The following is a 16,157-nucleotide window of genomic DNA, read 5'->3' as shown; positions in this document are numbered from 1 at the left end:
TCATTGGGGGCATAGATACCCACTATCAAAATGTTTGTACCCTGTAGAGTAATTTCGACCCCCACAAATCTACCACTATCATCCAGTAATACCAATTTAGGAAGCAATTGTGGGTTAATGTAGAGAACAACTCCATTTTTTTTTTTTGGTCCAGCCGAAATAAATTCTTCACCCAAATTTTTACAAATCAAATATTTGGAATCTTTCTTCTTAATATGAGTTTCTTGTAAACAAATTATATCCAATTTTAATTTTTTCAAATAATAAAACACTTTCTCTTCTGCGCCGTATTGGCTCCATTTATATTCCAAGTTAGATATTTGTAATCCATCTTTAAGCGTGTATTTTAAAATGTGCCTGATGCTCCTTTTAATCCATCATCTTCCTTCCCTTCCTCTGCATATCTTGTTGACTTTGTTCCCCAGGAATTATATCCATATCTTTGAGTTTATCTTCATCCATATCTTTTGAAGCTTTTCTCAAGAAGTCCCTTGCTTTTTGAACAGTATTCAATCTATATTTCTGTTGTCTGAATGTAAAGATCACTCCTTCTGGAACATCCCATCTAAATTGAATTTTGCGTTGCTTAAGTTTCTCTGTAAGGAAAGCATATTCTTTTCTCTTACGTAAAAGTCTAATAGGAATTTCTTTCATCACCAGTATTTCCTTACCATCAATTTTAAAGGTATTTTTAAAGTGTTGCTGTAATACCATATCTCTGGTCGTCTTCTTTATAAAATGAACAAGCACATCTCTTGGAATTTTATTCATTGTTGCATATCTGGAATTAATTCTATACACTTTGTCTATTTCAAATTCCATCCGATCTTCATTCAAATCCAGAAATTTTACTAGAACATTAACAATTTTATCTCTGATGTCTTCACCTGTTTCCTCAGGAATTGCACGGAATCTCAAACAATGTTCTTTATTTCTCATTTCAGTCACAGCCATATAGTCCAAGTATTTTTCTAATTCCAGATTTAATATATCTGTTCTATTCTCCAAGATTTGTACCTTTTCTTTAGTGTTTTTTGCATCCTCCTTTATTTGCCCAATTGTCCCTTTAATCTCATCCACTTGTGTTTTAATATATTCTTTTATATCTGTCAATTCAGTTTTCATATCCTGTTTTATATCACTAATCCCTTCCATTATTTTTTGAAACATATCTGGGGGTATAGCCCCTTCCTGTGGATCAGTAGAACCTCTTCGCTCCTGGGCCTTAGTTGCTTTTTTAGTTGTCATTTTCAAGAGAAGCCTTTAATTTCTGATATTAATCACTGTTCCAAAACCTAGAGGCAGTCTATTTCTTTTTTTTTCCTCCACCAACAAAAGAGTTAATATTCCAGGCCTGTTATTGAAGTCCAGCCAGCACAGCACAGTTCTTATCTACATCCAAGAATGCAAAACAATTCTGGTTCCCAACACCAAACAATTAGTAACATATACGAGCAGCAGATTCGTCCAAAAAGAAATAGTCCAAAGAGAAAAATAGTCCAAAATATAATAATTACCTCTCATCCGTTTTTAAACTTTAAAACTCCAAATTCAGGCCAGCTTTTTGTCGTAAAAAAAGTATATAAGTTGTTTACATTTTCTTTCTTCCTTAATTATATTTAAAAGAGAAAAAGTATGACTCACCCAGGTTTCTCAGTTGCTGATTCGTAAACAAATCCCTTTTATTGTAGTAATTTAAGACGAATGATAAGATTTAGACAGAAGTAGGCTCGCTGGTTAAGAACGTTTTTTTTTAGAAGAAAAAAAGAACGCTTCGCTTTTTTCCAGTACAGCTTGCGTGGAAATCCTGACTCCGTCTTCAGCCGATCGGCATGCCTTCTTATCTCAGGGATTTCCTGATCAATTCCAGCCGCCGACAGCTCAACGAAGTCTTGTGGAAAATCTGATCGGTTCTCCTATACCTTGGAGAACATTTAAGCCAGTCCAAGATTCCTCTTGGCTGGCTTTTAACCTGAAAAAAGCTTCCTCTGAGGCAGAGCTCCCTCAGAGACAACCACCAGCCAGCACTACTTCCGGGAAGTCCCATATACATTGCCATTTCTTGAAACCTCCCAGCCAAATCTGGGATAGAGACAATAATGGATTGATTTCCAAATCAATGTGTGTTATTGGCTTTATCTTATCCCTCATCTTTGCTGAGTGTTCTCTTGCTTTTGGACAAGTCCACCAGAATAGAAAATCATTTCCACCTTCATTTTGGCATCGCTAACATTTCTTTTAAGTGGTGTTACAAGCCAACAAGTCATCATTTAATATCTTTTTCTTGATAACTCACACAAAGTAAGAAATCATTTGGTCTTTTCAACAAATACTCCCAGGAATCGAAAGTTATAGCACCTCATAAATCTTGTTCCCATTTTATCATAAACTGTTTAATTTGTTCTTCTTCATAATAAAGACCTAGTAGAATTTTTATAAATTGTTGAAAGAAGAGGTTATGTGGTTTCAATTTGTTATAATTTTTCAGTACATTAGGTATATAGAAATCCATTTCTATATAGACTGTGAGCACACTAGTCGCCTACAGCAAAGAGGTTCCATTGACCACACGTGGGGAGGCAACGGGTTGATTGGCCAATCAGTTGCAAAATCTGTATGAAGCAAATTTTAGGAATGCACTTAAGCTGCTCCCACCAGGTTTTATAGTAAAAAGAGGTGAGGTTTGACTAGGGTCGTATGGCCCTGTTTACAGAAACAAGACATGGAAATGCACTGGAACAGACAGAACGGCGAGTGTATCTCTGCCCATAGTTTCTTAAGGGATTTATGCAATTGCAGATATTCAAACCAGGATAAATCGTATGTTTCAATTACATTCATGATCTCACTATATGTCCAAACCTTATTTGAGATTGTCTTATTTGAGATTATATTTATACAGATTAGATATTTTCCATATCTCAACATCTCCTACAACCTACACTACAACTAAAATCTTGGTATATATTACTGCAGATATAGGCAATCAATCAGGACTTATTCTCCTCTATATTTATTCCAAACGATTAAATTATGTTGCATAAAACTATGCTCACAATGGACAACAGCCTAAGTTGCATGAGTGGATATCTGCTATCAAGTGCTTTCAGGAGCCAACTAAAAACTGCTTTGAGTGCATGCTTTCTTAGCGTTGCTCACTGATGTCTTTTGGGGCTACTTTTTTTTTTTAATCCCATTGCTCCTAGTTTGATGTTGTGTTGCTCTTGTTGTTTTTAATATACTGATTTATTGTTTTATGATATTTGCTGTGAACTGCTCTGGGCACCTGATTTAGATGGAACAGCAGAATACATACACATACATAACAAATAAATATATCACAAAACATAGATCATAAAGTGCTCTAAACTATTTCCACTCTCCTTGCTAACAATTAATGCTGGACTGTATCTGATTTTAGTCACATACAACCCACTACACCCATATAGATGCAAAATTCTGGTTCAGGGAATGCCAAAAAGATGGCAAAGGAAACTCTGTTTCTTAAGAGTCATCTTCTTTTACATCTACCTGAAGCAATACAAATAGAAGAATCACCTGTGACTCAATTTAATGTTAGACTGAAGGTAACAGGAAATGCAACCAAATGTATTTTTCAAACATTTTACTAGAATCAAATAAACAAGGGAAAGACACCTCATTGAAATCAAAGCATGTCATAAGACATTCCAGTCATTATAAAGAATGTTTTTCTTTTCTTTTTTACCTTGAATTCTATCCTGGGAAATAAATCAGAAGGTTTCAGTAATTTATAGTGGTCTTCTGATTAATACAGTGATCTGCTTTCTAAATCCTAGTCAAGACTTGTACTTTAAATGCAATGTTTATCCTTCATTCCAAAGATCTTTTGCTGAACAGAAAGAGAGAGAGAGAGAGAGAGAGTTGACAATACATGCAGTGTGATCCTCAGGGTGTTTGGGACTTATTCTCAAGAAAGTTCACATAGGATTTCAGCCTGAAATCTCTTATTCTAAATGCACATCATTTTCCTTTCATATGTTAATTGCTGGTTGACAGGCTCAAGGCTGCTGAAGGTCGTTGTCACTCATAGCTATCTGCCAGCCTTCTGTAGCACAGTCCTTGGCCAAGACAAGAATATAAAATGTAAGGTCTGGAAAATATTACTCTACACACAATAATGCACTCCTAATTCCTTCCCTTAAGTAATCTAAATCTTTCTTCACTGAATGAATTCACCGGTTTACATTCAAACCATACATCTTCACCCCACATACATTTAAAGCACATAGCTTCTCCCAAAGAATCCTGGGAACTGTAGTTTACACCTCACAAAGCTGCAATTTCCAGTATCCCTAGCAAACTACAGTTCCAAGGATCCTTAGGGGAAAGTCATGCACTCTGAATGTGCTTTAGATGTACGGTGTGGATCTGCCTTTTGTCAGGAACAACGAAAATGTCACAAATGTTTGTGTTCTCCAGAACCCTTTTTCAGACTGGGTGTTAGGGAAAATAACAAAGGGGTGGTGGTGGTTGGGAAGAGAGAAAAGCCCCAAAGTCTTCAGTCTGAAAATCTTCAGATGGTGTGTGGAGACGTTGGGCAAACTAGCAGAGCAATCCTAGTATACACCAATTACTTGGGAAGAGGGGAACGTGTGCCACCGCTATGCCAACAGGACAGCTGCCATATCCTAAAAAATATTGTTAGGAGTAGTGTTTATTGGAATTCTTACACAACCTTCACCTTACGTTCCCAGGGCAGGTTGCAACACCAAAAGATTAAAAGAAGTTCAAACGATTTTCGATAAATAAAACAACCAATTATATGTGATCAGCCTGGGAATGGAGGGGAAGGGAAAACGCATTTGGAAAATCTCCAAACAGTGTCAAAATGGCAGACATGCCCAGAGACCCTGGCAACATCACCAAAGCCACCAATCATGGTCTGTGCCGGCAATGAAGCCCACCTACCACCCACACTCAGAAGGAGCCAAAGAATTTGCAGCAATAGAGGCATGCCCCCAGCACACAGCCCTGCCTCACAACACACACATACAGACAACACAAACCAATGGTACAGTGTCTTCATCCACCTGCTCTAGTGGCATAGCCAGCAACAAACCCCCTACTGTAAGGTAACATCCATGTGATACATTTAAAGCACTCTTATACCACTTTAACAGTGATGGCTTCCCCCAAAGAATCCTGGGAATTGTAATTTGTTATGGCAGAGCTACAGTTCCAAGCACCCGTAATAATCTACCGTTCCCAGGATTCATTAAGGGAAGTCATAGCAGTTACAAGTGGTATAGAGTGTCTTAAAGGTATGGTGTGCAAAGCCAGTAAGTTCCCAGGCATTGCTACAGGCAGGGATTCAAATACCTTATACTCCTGACATGCTCCATTTTGGAGCACAAGAATGCAGCACCCATATAGTTTCCTGGGCAGGATGCCACCAGAGAGCCCACACCACGCCCCTGGGGCCAAAGGCTCCAGACCCATCTAGGAAGGGGGAAAACTTTTTTGCCAAGAAGCCTGGATGCATAAGGGCAGCCACAGACACATACTGACAGCATCAACTTCCAGTGGCTTGATGCACAGAGCACAGGGTTTAGAAGCAGGTTGCAGGAGCTTAAACCCCACTGGGGGCCATCAGTTTCCACATTTCTTAACACATTGTTGCAAAACCAGCAAATCTGTCCCCAAACCAGATACAATTCTTTACCATTCTAATCTATTCACTTGAGTTACATAGAGCTAAAACAAGAACACCCTCCAGGCATTCTTCTCCATGCAGTCATAATCACTGTCACATCCCTGGCCCACCTGTCCATCACCATCCATGCATTAGGGGAGGCCTGAGGAAGAATCGCACCTGGTTCTAAATGAAGGGGGGAGCCTACATACATTGATCACTTTCCACTCTACTGATCCTTTCCCCCCCCCACTGTCCCATGCACCAGGGCTTGGTCAGACGGTTCCTTGCCTGAAACCCTGGAGAGCCGCTGCCAGCCAGTGTAGACAATACTACACTGATGGATCAATGGTTGGACTTGGTATAAGGCAGCTTCCTATGTTCTGATGAAGGAGCCAGTGAGGACTGAGTGGTTGGGATGGACTGAGGGGGTGGGGGCCCTACATTTTTTAGGATCACAATTATGACTGTGTGGGAAAAAATGCCTGAAGAAGACTAGTAGGGTTCCAACAGTATTGAAATAGGATAAAAGTAACAGCAAGAAGGTTAAAACCAGGTTGCATATGCACATTTTATGCTAGAATCAACGGAGACTGAGTTCTTTTTTTTCTACATAGTTCACATGCAATCTAGACCTATTGCATATTTCCCCCCCTCAAAAGTGCTTCTTGATAAACTGGTTTTATTCCAAAAATAAAACCTCATTGCAGATTGATTCTGTATTACCCTGCAGTGTGTCTATTTGAAACTAGATATAGGTGGTCCCAGTTACGGTGGGTGGATCCACACCTGCTCAATGGCATTGCATACCAAGATTGCAAGAGGAAGGGTTTCAAACACATAATCTCATCAAGGGAAGGCACATATCAAGTTTCCACACCCACCGTCTAGACAGCAGGATCTGCAATCAATCTACATCGAAAGCACCATGTTGATGATGACCGTGAACAATTCCATATTGGGAAAAATTATATATTTGTGCTGCAAACGGGTGAGTGTGAACACAGCCCCAGAGTGTTTCTTCTCAAGCTTACAGTTAGTGAACAATTATATCCTATGACATACAGTTAATGGTGATTTTATTTAGTTGTCCCATTTACTTTACTTGAAAACAGAGCCAGTCTAATTTTGTTTCTGATTGAAGGAGATCGTTTTCAAGCAACAGGAATTCATCTGATTTACTTTTAATTATAAAACTTGTGTACACGTGGCCATTTTATCTCAATGGCTTGCACAAAATGGCAAACAAGCTTGGCATCACATACTAGGGTCTTATATGTGTCATCAATAAATTACATTTCAGATATAGTTCAATAATGATTGATTTCTACACATACCTGGAAATATGAATGACTGGCTCAAAAGGGCCTTCAGTGCATCTCTTTTCTCTTTAAACCGTCTATTCTGTTGTTTTCTTGAAAAAAGTGAATCACATTATCTCCTAATGAAAGCGAAATGTATTTTACTGTTGAGTGCTGTGTTATCTTTTAAGAGGTGAAAATAAGATTCTGTGCAGTCAGTCTCAATGCCTCAAATTGTTAAAGCAGTTGGTGAATTTGCTACAGAATGAATCATTGGAAGCCATGGAATCAATTAGTGGGAAACCTTGTACAATATATGGAGTTCAGAAACGGAAAGGTCTTCAGATTGTTATCATTTAATTACATTGTAGTTTTGGCACCATATTGCCAAATCAGAGCCAGCCTGATTTTATTTCTGCTTGGTGGATTCCTGTTGCTTAAAAAGCGTCTCATCTAATGCTTTTGTAATTACAGACTTATGCCCATATGGCCACATGATCCCAACAGCTCGCACAGAATATCTGAGATTTTTCAACCATCACATATTTCAGATAACCCCAAGAAGTTGAAATCAATGAGCTGTTGTATCCTTCAGAAATAGTTCAAATATGCTGTTATCTTTCTATCACCATTTACAGAGAGCTGGTATATTGTAGATTAAGCAGGAATTCTATGTAAGTTTTGAAAATCTCTACTTTCAAATACTATTCCTAGAATACTTTTGCTTTCTTTTCTTTTTTCAAGAGGAAGTTTGTGATCATCCCAAAGACAGATGCTTTTTAAAAAGATTGTTTTAAGTGTGGTGTAGTGGTTAAGGTGTTGGACTATGACCTGGGAGACCAGGGTTCAAATCCCCACACAGCCATGAAGCTCACTGGGTGACCTTGGGCCAGTCACTGCCTCTCAGCCTCAGAGGAAGGCAATGGTAAACCACCTCTGAATACCGCTTACCATGAAAACCCTATTCACAGGGTTGCCATAAGTGGGAATCGACTTGAAAGCAGTCTGTTTCCATTTTCAGAGTTCCACAAGGAAATTTTGTGAATTGCAAGATTAACTTGTTTAACTTTGATTTCACTACTGTTTGAATGATAGTATATGAACATCACTGGATATGATCCTGCTGTAGTGAAGACCCTCTGTTCCCACTATGGATTGGTAAGAAATTCGGTTGTTTGCATGTGAAACCAAATCTATCAAATCCACACTTTCTGAAACAATATGAGAGCTAAAACACAGCCATCTTTCAAAATCTGCGCTTATTCATATTTTGCAATGCAGTTTGTCAACCAAACAATGTTTACAGAAATGCATATGTCAGGGGGAAATGCACATAAAAATGAATGTATGAGTGAAAATAAAATACAAAAATGCATTATATGATGAGAAATTGCTAGCAGAAGGGTGTACATAAGTCTCATAGAGGTACAGAAACTTTCATCATTGTAAAGTGCTTTTAGAATCCAAACAGTCTACTGGTATAATCACATTTCTTTGCCCTGAATTACAGTGGTCTCCCAGAAGAAAACCATCCCATCAAAGAGCTCATAATAAACTGAAACCTTTTATTAAAAATTAAATAGCAACCATTATTAGAATCTATACATTTAGCCAACTGCCTTGAATTAGGGAGGAGGGCATTTCTATCTATAAATCTGTGGCCTAACTGAAAATAATAAGGCCATAACTCATTTTTAAAGAGCATCCCTTAGACTGCAAGCCTTTCACTTTGACACTTTGGTCAATTGAATGCTCCTGCAACCACAGTCCTCTTTGGTTTCAAAGAAACATTAGAATTCCATGTAGGGCCAGTTAGCAAGTGACAGTGCTGCCTCCTCCCCCCACCCCCCACCCCCCCACCCCACCATGCCTCAGAGGCACAACTGAACAAAACCCATGCAAAACTGCTATTTGGGTAGAAATGCACTAACTGTTCTGCCGGTTCCAATGCATCTTGCACACGACACTAGTCAAACCCCATCCTTTTGTACTTTAATGTGGTGGGAGTAGCTTGAGTGCTTTTTTTAAAAAAAAGTTCAGCTTCAAAGAGATGTTGCAACTGATCATCAGATCAACCCATTCCCCCTCCAGATGTGACAAATGGAAATGCTTTGCTCTGGCAACTAGTGTGTTTACTGTCCCACCCAGAGACGAAGGAACCAGGCTGAGATGAGGTGTGATCTGTTTCTCGTTTTATTAATGTAATGGTCACATCCAAAGTGATGTGCTTCATAAATCTGTCTACCCTGTCTACTTTCCCTAGCTATTCTATCTAAGTCAGCCTTTCCCAACTAGTGGGCCACCAGATGTTGTTGGACCACAACTCCCATCAGCCTCAGCCAGCATTGCCAAAGGTCAGGAAAGATGGGAATTGTGGTCCAACAACATCTGGTGGCCCACTAGTTGGGAAAGGCTGATCTAAGTAGTCTCTGCAGCATGTGGGGAGAGTTGACTCAGCACTACAGTCTTGGGAGGCACCTGCTTAAGTAGGGAAGGTCTTTGCGTGTAAACGACAGATCCGCCAGAGTTTTGCCCTCTGAAAGTCTGTTCTTGTGCCTTCTCGCACAGGGAGAGGGGGGGCGAGCTTCCGATGGCCCATCCGACAGTGGGGCTTCACTGGGTGATAGCGTGGGCTCTGGAAGTGGGTTGCTGATTGGCAGGGAAGCGCTTGAAGTGCCAGGTGGGGAATCCTGCACAGGCAGGGTTGGCACAAGCAAAGGGTCGCTTCCCAGCGGTTCAGGAGGGGAACTCGTAGGCAGGGCTGGAACTACCTCAATGGGGGTGCCAGCCATGGGACTCTGCAGCCTGTCAGAGCCCTCCCTTCCTCCGATGGCCCCAGGAACCTCATCATCATCTGACTCCTCTCCCTGATCTAACTCTCCCTGCGTCTGGGGCGCAACATCTACAGCCTTTATGTGAACAGGTACCTTGCATCTTGGAAGCTGTACAGGTCGCCATTGCGTTTCCAAGAGGAAGCTGGTCCAGTTCAGTTACTCAAATTTCAGCAGCAATATATGCAGTTTCCAGCTTGTGCTGGTTCACACAATGGGCTGATATCAATGGTGAGTGGATGTGCATGTGCATATGCGTGCATGTGCCTATGTATGAAGAAACATCCGTTTCCCATTTGGAAGAGACAGAGGGAGAGCTAAGAAGTTGAAGTCACCTTTGTGAGTATCTCTACCTGGGTAGGGTTGTAGCATCTGGTTTGCATGCAGAAGGTCCCAGGTTCAATCCCCGGCATCTCCAGGTAAGGCTGTAAATGTGGATAACTGAATTTAAAATTGGGGGGAAATAATCAGAGAAATCAAAACAGACAGATTTGCCCATTCCTAGGATGCATCAATGAGTGGGAACGTACACATGTGAATGTGCATCCAAAGATTAATCACTATAGGTAGAACTTTCATATTTACCAGAATGAGTTACTTTGCACTGAAATGGTTCACTTGTTCATCTGGGCTGTGGTCAAGTATCACCTAGTCTAATTATGTATATTTGTGTTTGACACAGTTCTTGGGCAAAAGTGGGAGGAGGTTCCTGCAAATGTAGCAATAAGCACCCAGGCTCCCTTCTGCACTCTGGATCAGCACCATGAGGTAGGATAACGTTCTGCAACCATCCTATGTTCCCAGATGTCTGGCATTAGCAGTTGGAGTACATAGACTTATGAAATGTATATCCCACCTTTCATCATAAAATGATCACATTTTTTACAAATACAATGCCGAGACCTTTTTCTGTGGTGTAATCACAATGATCTCATAACACTACTGAATTATTATTTTTATAAGAAAGAAGGTTCAATACAGAAAGGTTAAATATGCAGCATTTCTAAAGTTTTATGTTTTGGCTTTTGATTGGCATATGAGGGAAAAAACGGATCTTTATCAACATATGGCCCTATTATTACATTTTTCGTTTTTGACAGAAGACAATAATATATTAATTTGTTACCTAGAAACAAGCTCAGCTAAGATTTTGAGAAGTGAGCCTGTCTTTAAAAACTGAAAGATATTGGGTTTGAACCAGACTAAGGCTACAGTCCTAACCTCACTTACCTGGAACTTGCTGCTGAGTAGATACAGTTAGGATTGTACTATAAGTTAGTTACACTTACCTATCCTATGCATGTCTACCCAAAAGTAAGTCCGATTGAATTCAGTGGGGATTACTCCCAAGTAAACAGATTTGGGGTTGCAATTTTAGTTCCTATTGAAATAAATCATGACTAATGTTTCACATAGATTTCAGTGGGACAGAAGTGCAGCTAACTTAGCCTGGATCCAGCCCATTAAGTGTTACATCTTTTTTTATGACCTTAAAAAAAAAAATCTTGGTCATCTGTATCATCCTGCTCTTAGAAAAACGTGACATGCGTTAAGTGTAGTGGGAGGGACTTCAGGTGTCTTCGAGCACAGAGGCTCTCTTTTTAAAAAAAAAAACCTTCCAAGAACAAAATTGCACAGATGATGTTAGCTTAGGTAATTCTGTTTCCTGCCTCCTAACATTCCTCAAAGAAACTGACAATTTACAGAACAGTCATACTGTTGCAATAAGTTATTTACTCACAGATGGCTGTCACTTAGGGGATGTTTTTACTACATTCCCTTCTCTGCAGCAAGCATATGCAAGGTGCTACCATCCACACTGGTCCCTTGCCAGCCCACCTGGCTAACTGAAGTGCCAATGACTACTGCAGCGGCATGGCTAACTTTGTTCCTGTGATAGTAGGAGATACTGCAAAAGGGAAAGTTACTCTTTTCCTCTAAGATATATCCTGTACTTCTGGTGTTTTATTTATTTATTTATTTATTTGTTGAATTTATTAGTCGCCCATCTGGCTGGCTGTCCAGTTACTCCGGGCGACGTACAAAATAGGCATACAATACCTAGACATTAAAAATCTAAAAATGAAGATAAAATCTAGCCAACCCCAAAAGCCTGCCTGAAGAGCCAGGTCTTCAAGGCCTGGCGGAAACTCATCATGGAAGGGGCATGGCGGAGATCATTTGGGAGGGAATTCCACAGGGTGGGGGCCACAACTGAAAAAGCCCTCTCTCGAGTCCTCACCAGTTTGGCTGTTGTGACTGATGGGATGGAGAGAAGGTCTTTTGAGGCTGATCTGGCAGCATAGCTGATGATGCTGGAGGTGCTCCTTTAGATAGACTGGGCTGAAACCGTATAGGGATTTAAAGGTCAAAACCAACACCTTTACTCCATGCAAAGCCAAGACTGCATGTCCTGTGTGTGCCCTGAGGTACTGCTATCATTGCTTGTGATGAGGGATGAGGGGGGAAATCAATTTCACACTTTCTGAAACAATATGGGATCTGAAACACAGCCACCCTTCAAAATTCACACTTATTGTGATGCATTTCTCCAACTAAACAATGTTTACATAAATGTGTGCATAAAAATGAATATATTCATGAAAATAACATACAAAAATGCATTATATTAGAAGAAATTGCTTGAAAAAATGTAAGTCAAAACTGCATACAAAATGTGTTTATTAAGAGAAGGTCACAGTAAAATGCTGGAGAATTTTCATGAGGATTTAAAAAATCACAAATTGCTGCAGAAATGTGGAGAACTGACTTAAAAGATTGGAAAATGAGAAAAAAGAGAGAGAACTGAAATTGTCAGATTGTTTCATTCCTACTTGTGACTCCTCAGGAGACCTTGTGAGGAAAAACAGCTAAGAGGCACTTCCCTGTAGAAAAGTGTCTCAAAGGTCCAGATTTCCCTTCAGGATGTTCCTTCCTCACTTTTCACTGAAACAAACAAGACTGGTGAAAGTACTGTCAATCTCACTGATGCCAATTTCCTCCCCTGCTTCCAATTTCCCACTTAATGTGTTGCTATAGCTTAAAAAAAATCCATTGCCTTTCTGCTTGAAGTTCTCCATTGCCTTGACACATTTGAAACTGGTTTTCTTCAAGTAAGCTGAGACATCTTCAAAAAACGAGACCTTGACCTACTTGTACAATTTTAAAGACTTTATCCACTCATCATTTATTTCCCTTGTATTACTTTTCTTTTCTTTTTCCCCCATGAATTAAAAAATGTCAACATGGTTGGCTTTACTTTGCAAAAAACAACACCACCTCGGCAGTTCAATTGAAAGCGATGGCATGTCATCTTTGTAGTGTCTGACGTAAATCGCCATGTAGAGTCTGCACTGTAGAATGTTAATTGTGAGCTTGTCATCTGTTAGCACAAATCCAAAGAAATGCACACACAAAATCAAGAATCACAAAGCTAAAAAAAGGTGTTCCATCTATACAATAAAGAACCATTATTTTTTTCAAAACTAGAACAGAAGTGTTAAACTAAAAACCGTAAGAACATGGAAAACAATTGTGCTGTTTATTTTTATACATAAAGCTATATGTTAGGTCTTTCGTGTAACTTCAGTAGATACAACAACTGGTACACCAAAAAGTTAACCAGGCAAACTTTGTTTACATTTTATTTTGAACGCATGCACAAAACAGGATGTGTGGAGATGAGTTGTGTTACCTTCTTGCTTCTTTGTATCCCTCCCCATCAACAACTCGCATTCCTTTCTGACCCCAGATATTTTATACTGGCAGTCTTATTAGTTAGAGTGCTTGTGCATATGCAGTGGCACCACAGCAGCTCTGGCAATGGATAGAGTCAAATTTCTGTGATCACCAGGTTTCTGTGCTGTAACAGCTCAGCCTGTGGCTAGGGAGGGTTCAGATATTGCAGCCAGGGCTGGTTCTAAAGGGCGGCCAGGTTGGGCACTGGCCTGAGGGCCCCGGAGCTACATGAGCCCCTGAGGGGCCCTCCACTCCCTTTCCGCGATCCACGCCCCCCACTTACCTGTCAGCCGGTTTTTTAGCATTGCCCTTAATGAAGATGGCAGCCGCAGCTTCCCTAAGGTACTGAAGCCGCTGCCGGCATCATAGTTGATGAGATGTGTGCGCGTAGCACACACGTGTGCCATCAACAATGATGGCAGTAGAGGCTTCATTCCCCTTAGGAAAACCGCAGCCGCCATCTTCATTAAGGGCAATGGTAAAGTCTAGGCAGGTAGGGGGGCCATGGGGGGTGTGCATGTGCACATATGTGCACACACACACACACACACACCAGCCAGGGGGCCAGGGCAAGCTGATGCCCAAGGGCCCCCACATGCCTGGAGCCAGCCCTGACTGCAGCTCTTTTCTTCTTTTTAGTTTTTTTCCCCTGACTTTTGTGAGCACATCAGAAAAGTGTCTGTTCTTCAGCAAGTCTACATGCTTTCACAATCTGGAAATATCAAATGATACCAGAACCAAAAAGGGAGGGGGCTGATGTAAATTAACTAAGGTGACAAAAATACTTAAAACACAGAGGCTGTTGCCATATCCCAGTTACATTATACAAACAGAATTTGTATCTCGCCTGTTCTCCAAGAAACTCAAAATCACTGGCAGATTTTCTTTTCTAATTAGTGCAGCCCAAAAAAGGTTATCTTCAAAGGTAGAAGGACACTGGGCGCCCCAGGCACCCCACTGGGCACCCAATGCTCTCCATTTGTGGGGAGTCTTTTATAAGATACTTGCCAACATTATTTTAGAAGCCACCTTTTAAAAAAAAACCTAATGAAGAATATGCATCAATAGATGAATCTGTCAGAGTTTTTATCATGAATCATGGCACAATATAGATTTTTTTATAGAGAAAGATATTGCAATACAGTTTTGTACATCCAGAGACTAAACACTGAGGACAGCTAGCAAAATACATTCTTTCTGCGATAAATCCTTCTTGGTTTACTGCATGAAGTATGGAAATGACCGATTTACCCCAAGTGAATAAATATAAATATGCTGCATATAAAAGTGTGTCAAAACAGTGAGTTTTTCTGCTAATCTCTGTTTATCTAAAATAAAACCATGTCTTCTCTGAGACTGGAAAGAGGCAATGTGCCTTGGTAACCTGAGCCAAGAACAATATGCTTGTGCTCTCTGGATACTTTCCTATGCTGTGATATGAATCTTTATATGTTGAGTTGCACCAAATGTTCTTCCGTTTAAATGTTGGAGTCACAGGTAGTACTTTCAGATGGCTCTTTCCCCCCAACATACTAACTGCGAGAATGGCTGCCTTTTAAAAATACTGTTCACCGACATTATTGGGAACACCACCCTCCAGCAGCTCCAATCCTGGTTGGCAGATCATCTCCAGAAGATGCCGCTCAGGCACATTTGCTCTACATCATGACATTTATTCAATAGGGTTCGACAGGACTGCATTTGGTCTAGGGTAGACTCATTCATAGAAAAATAGGAAATGCATCACCAAAAGAAGAGGACACAACTGGACAGAGATTTGCATACGCTAATTTATATGTATATATGCTAGTTCAGAAATAATGGCTATAACTGAAATAGAAATGCAATACCTCACATCATAGTTGGGAAGACTGTGACCAGACGCCTCACGCTGCTGTCCGGGTGCTAAGCCTTGATGGGAAAATTCAAGGCTCTTTCTGGTCTCTTAAGGTTCTACAGCTTTGAAATGGACTCAGAATGTCCTCTACTTTTTGTTTTACACACACACGAGTTTAATAGATTTATGAAATGGCTGTGGGAGGTCATATGGGGATTTGGAGTGAGGAGTCATCCATGTACTGATAATGTTCAACATAACTTTTCATCTCATTCAGATGTGGCAGCAGGTAAATTCTGAGGAGGTGCTCTCCATTTGTGGGGATCATGCTCTGCTGTTCAAGATAATATTATGAAGAATTTAACTCACTTGGAAGAGAAAAATTGTTTTTGATCATCATTAACCATTAACATCAATGCTGAAATTCAACATCGTCTGAGCTCTGCGAGTGCCTCATTCTCCCGAATGAAGCGTAGAGTGTTTGAAGATTGGGATATTCACAGGGAGAACAAAGTGCTTATTTACAAAACCATTGTACTACTGACCTTACTGTACACCTGTGAAACATGGACCATTTATAAACGCCACTCCCAACTTCTTGAAAGATTCCACCAATGCTGCCTCCGGAAAATTCTGCAAATTACTTGGGAAGACAGACGGACTAATGTCAGCGTTTTGGAAGAAGCAAAGACTACCAGTGTTGAAACAATGATCCTTCAACATCAACTTTGCTGGACTGGCCATGTTGTTCGAATGCCTGACCACCGTCTTCCAAA

This window comes from Rhineura floridana, chromosome 2 (assembly GCF_030035675.1).
Source record: "Rhineura floridana isolate rRhiFlo1 chromosome 2, rRhiFlo1.hap2, whole genome shotgun sequence".
Classification (NCBI taxonomy): Eukaryota; Metazoa; Chordata; class Lepidosauria; order Squamata; family Rhineuridae; genus Rhineura; species Rhineura floridana.
This window is presented reverse-complemented; position numbering follows the sequence as displayed.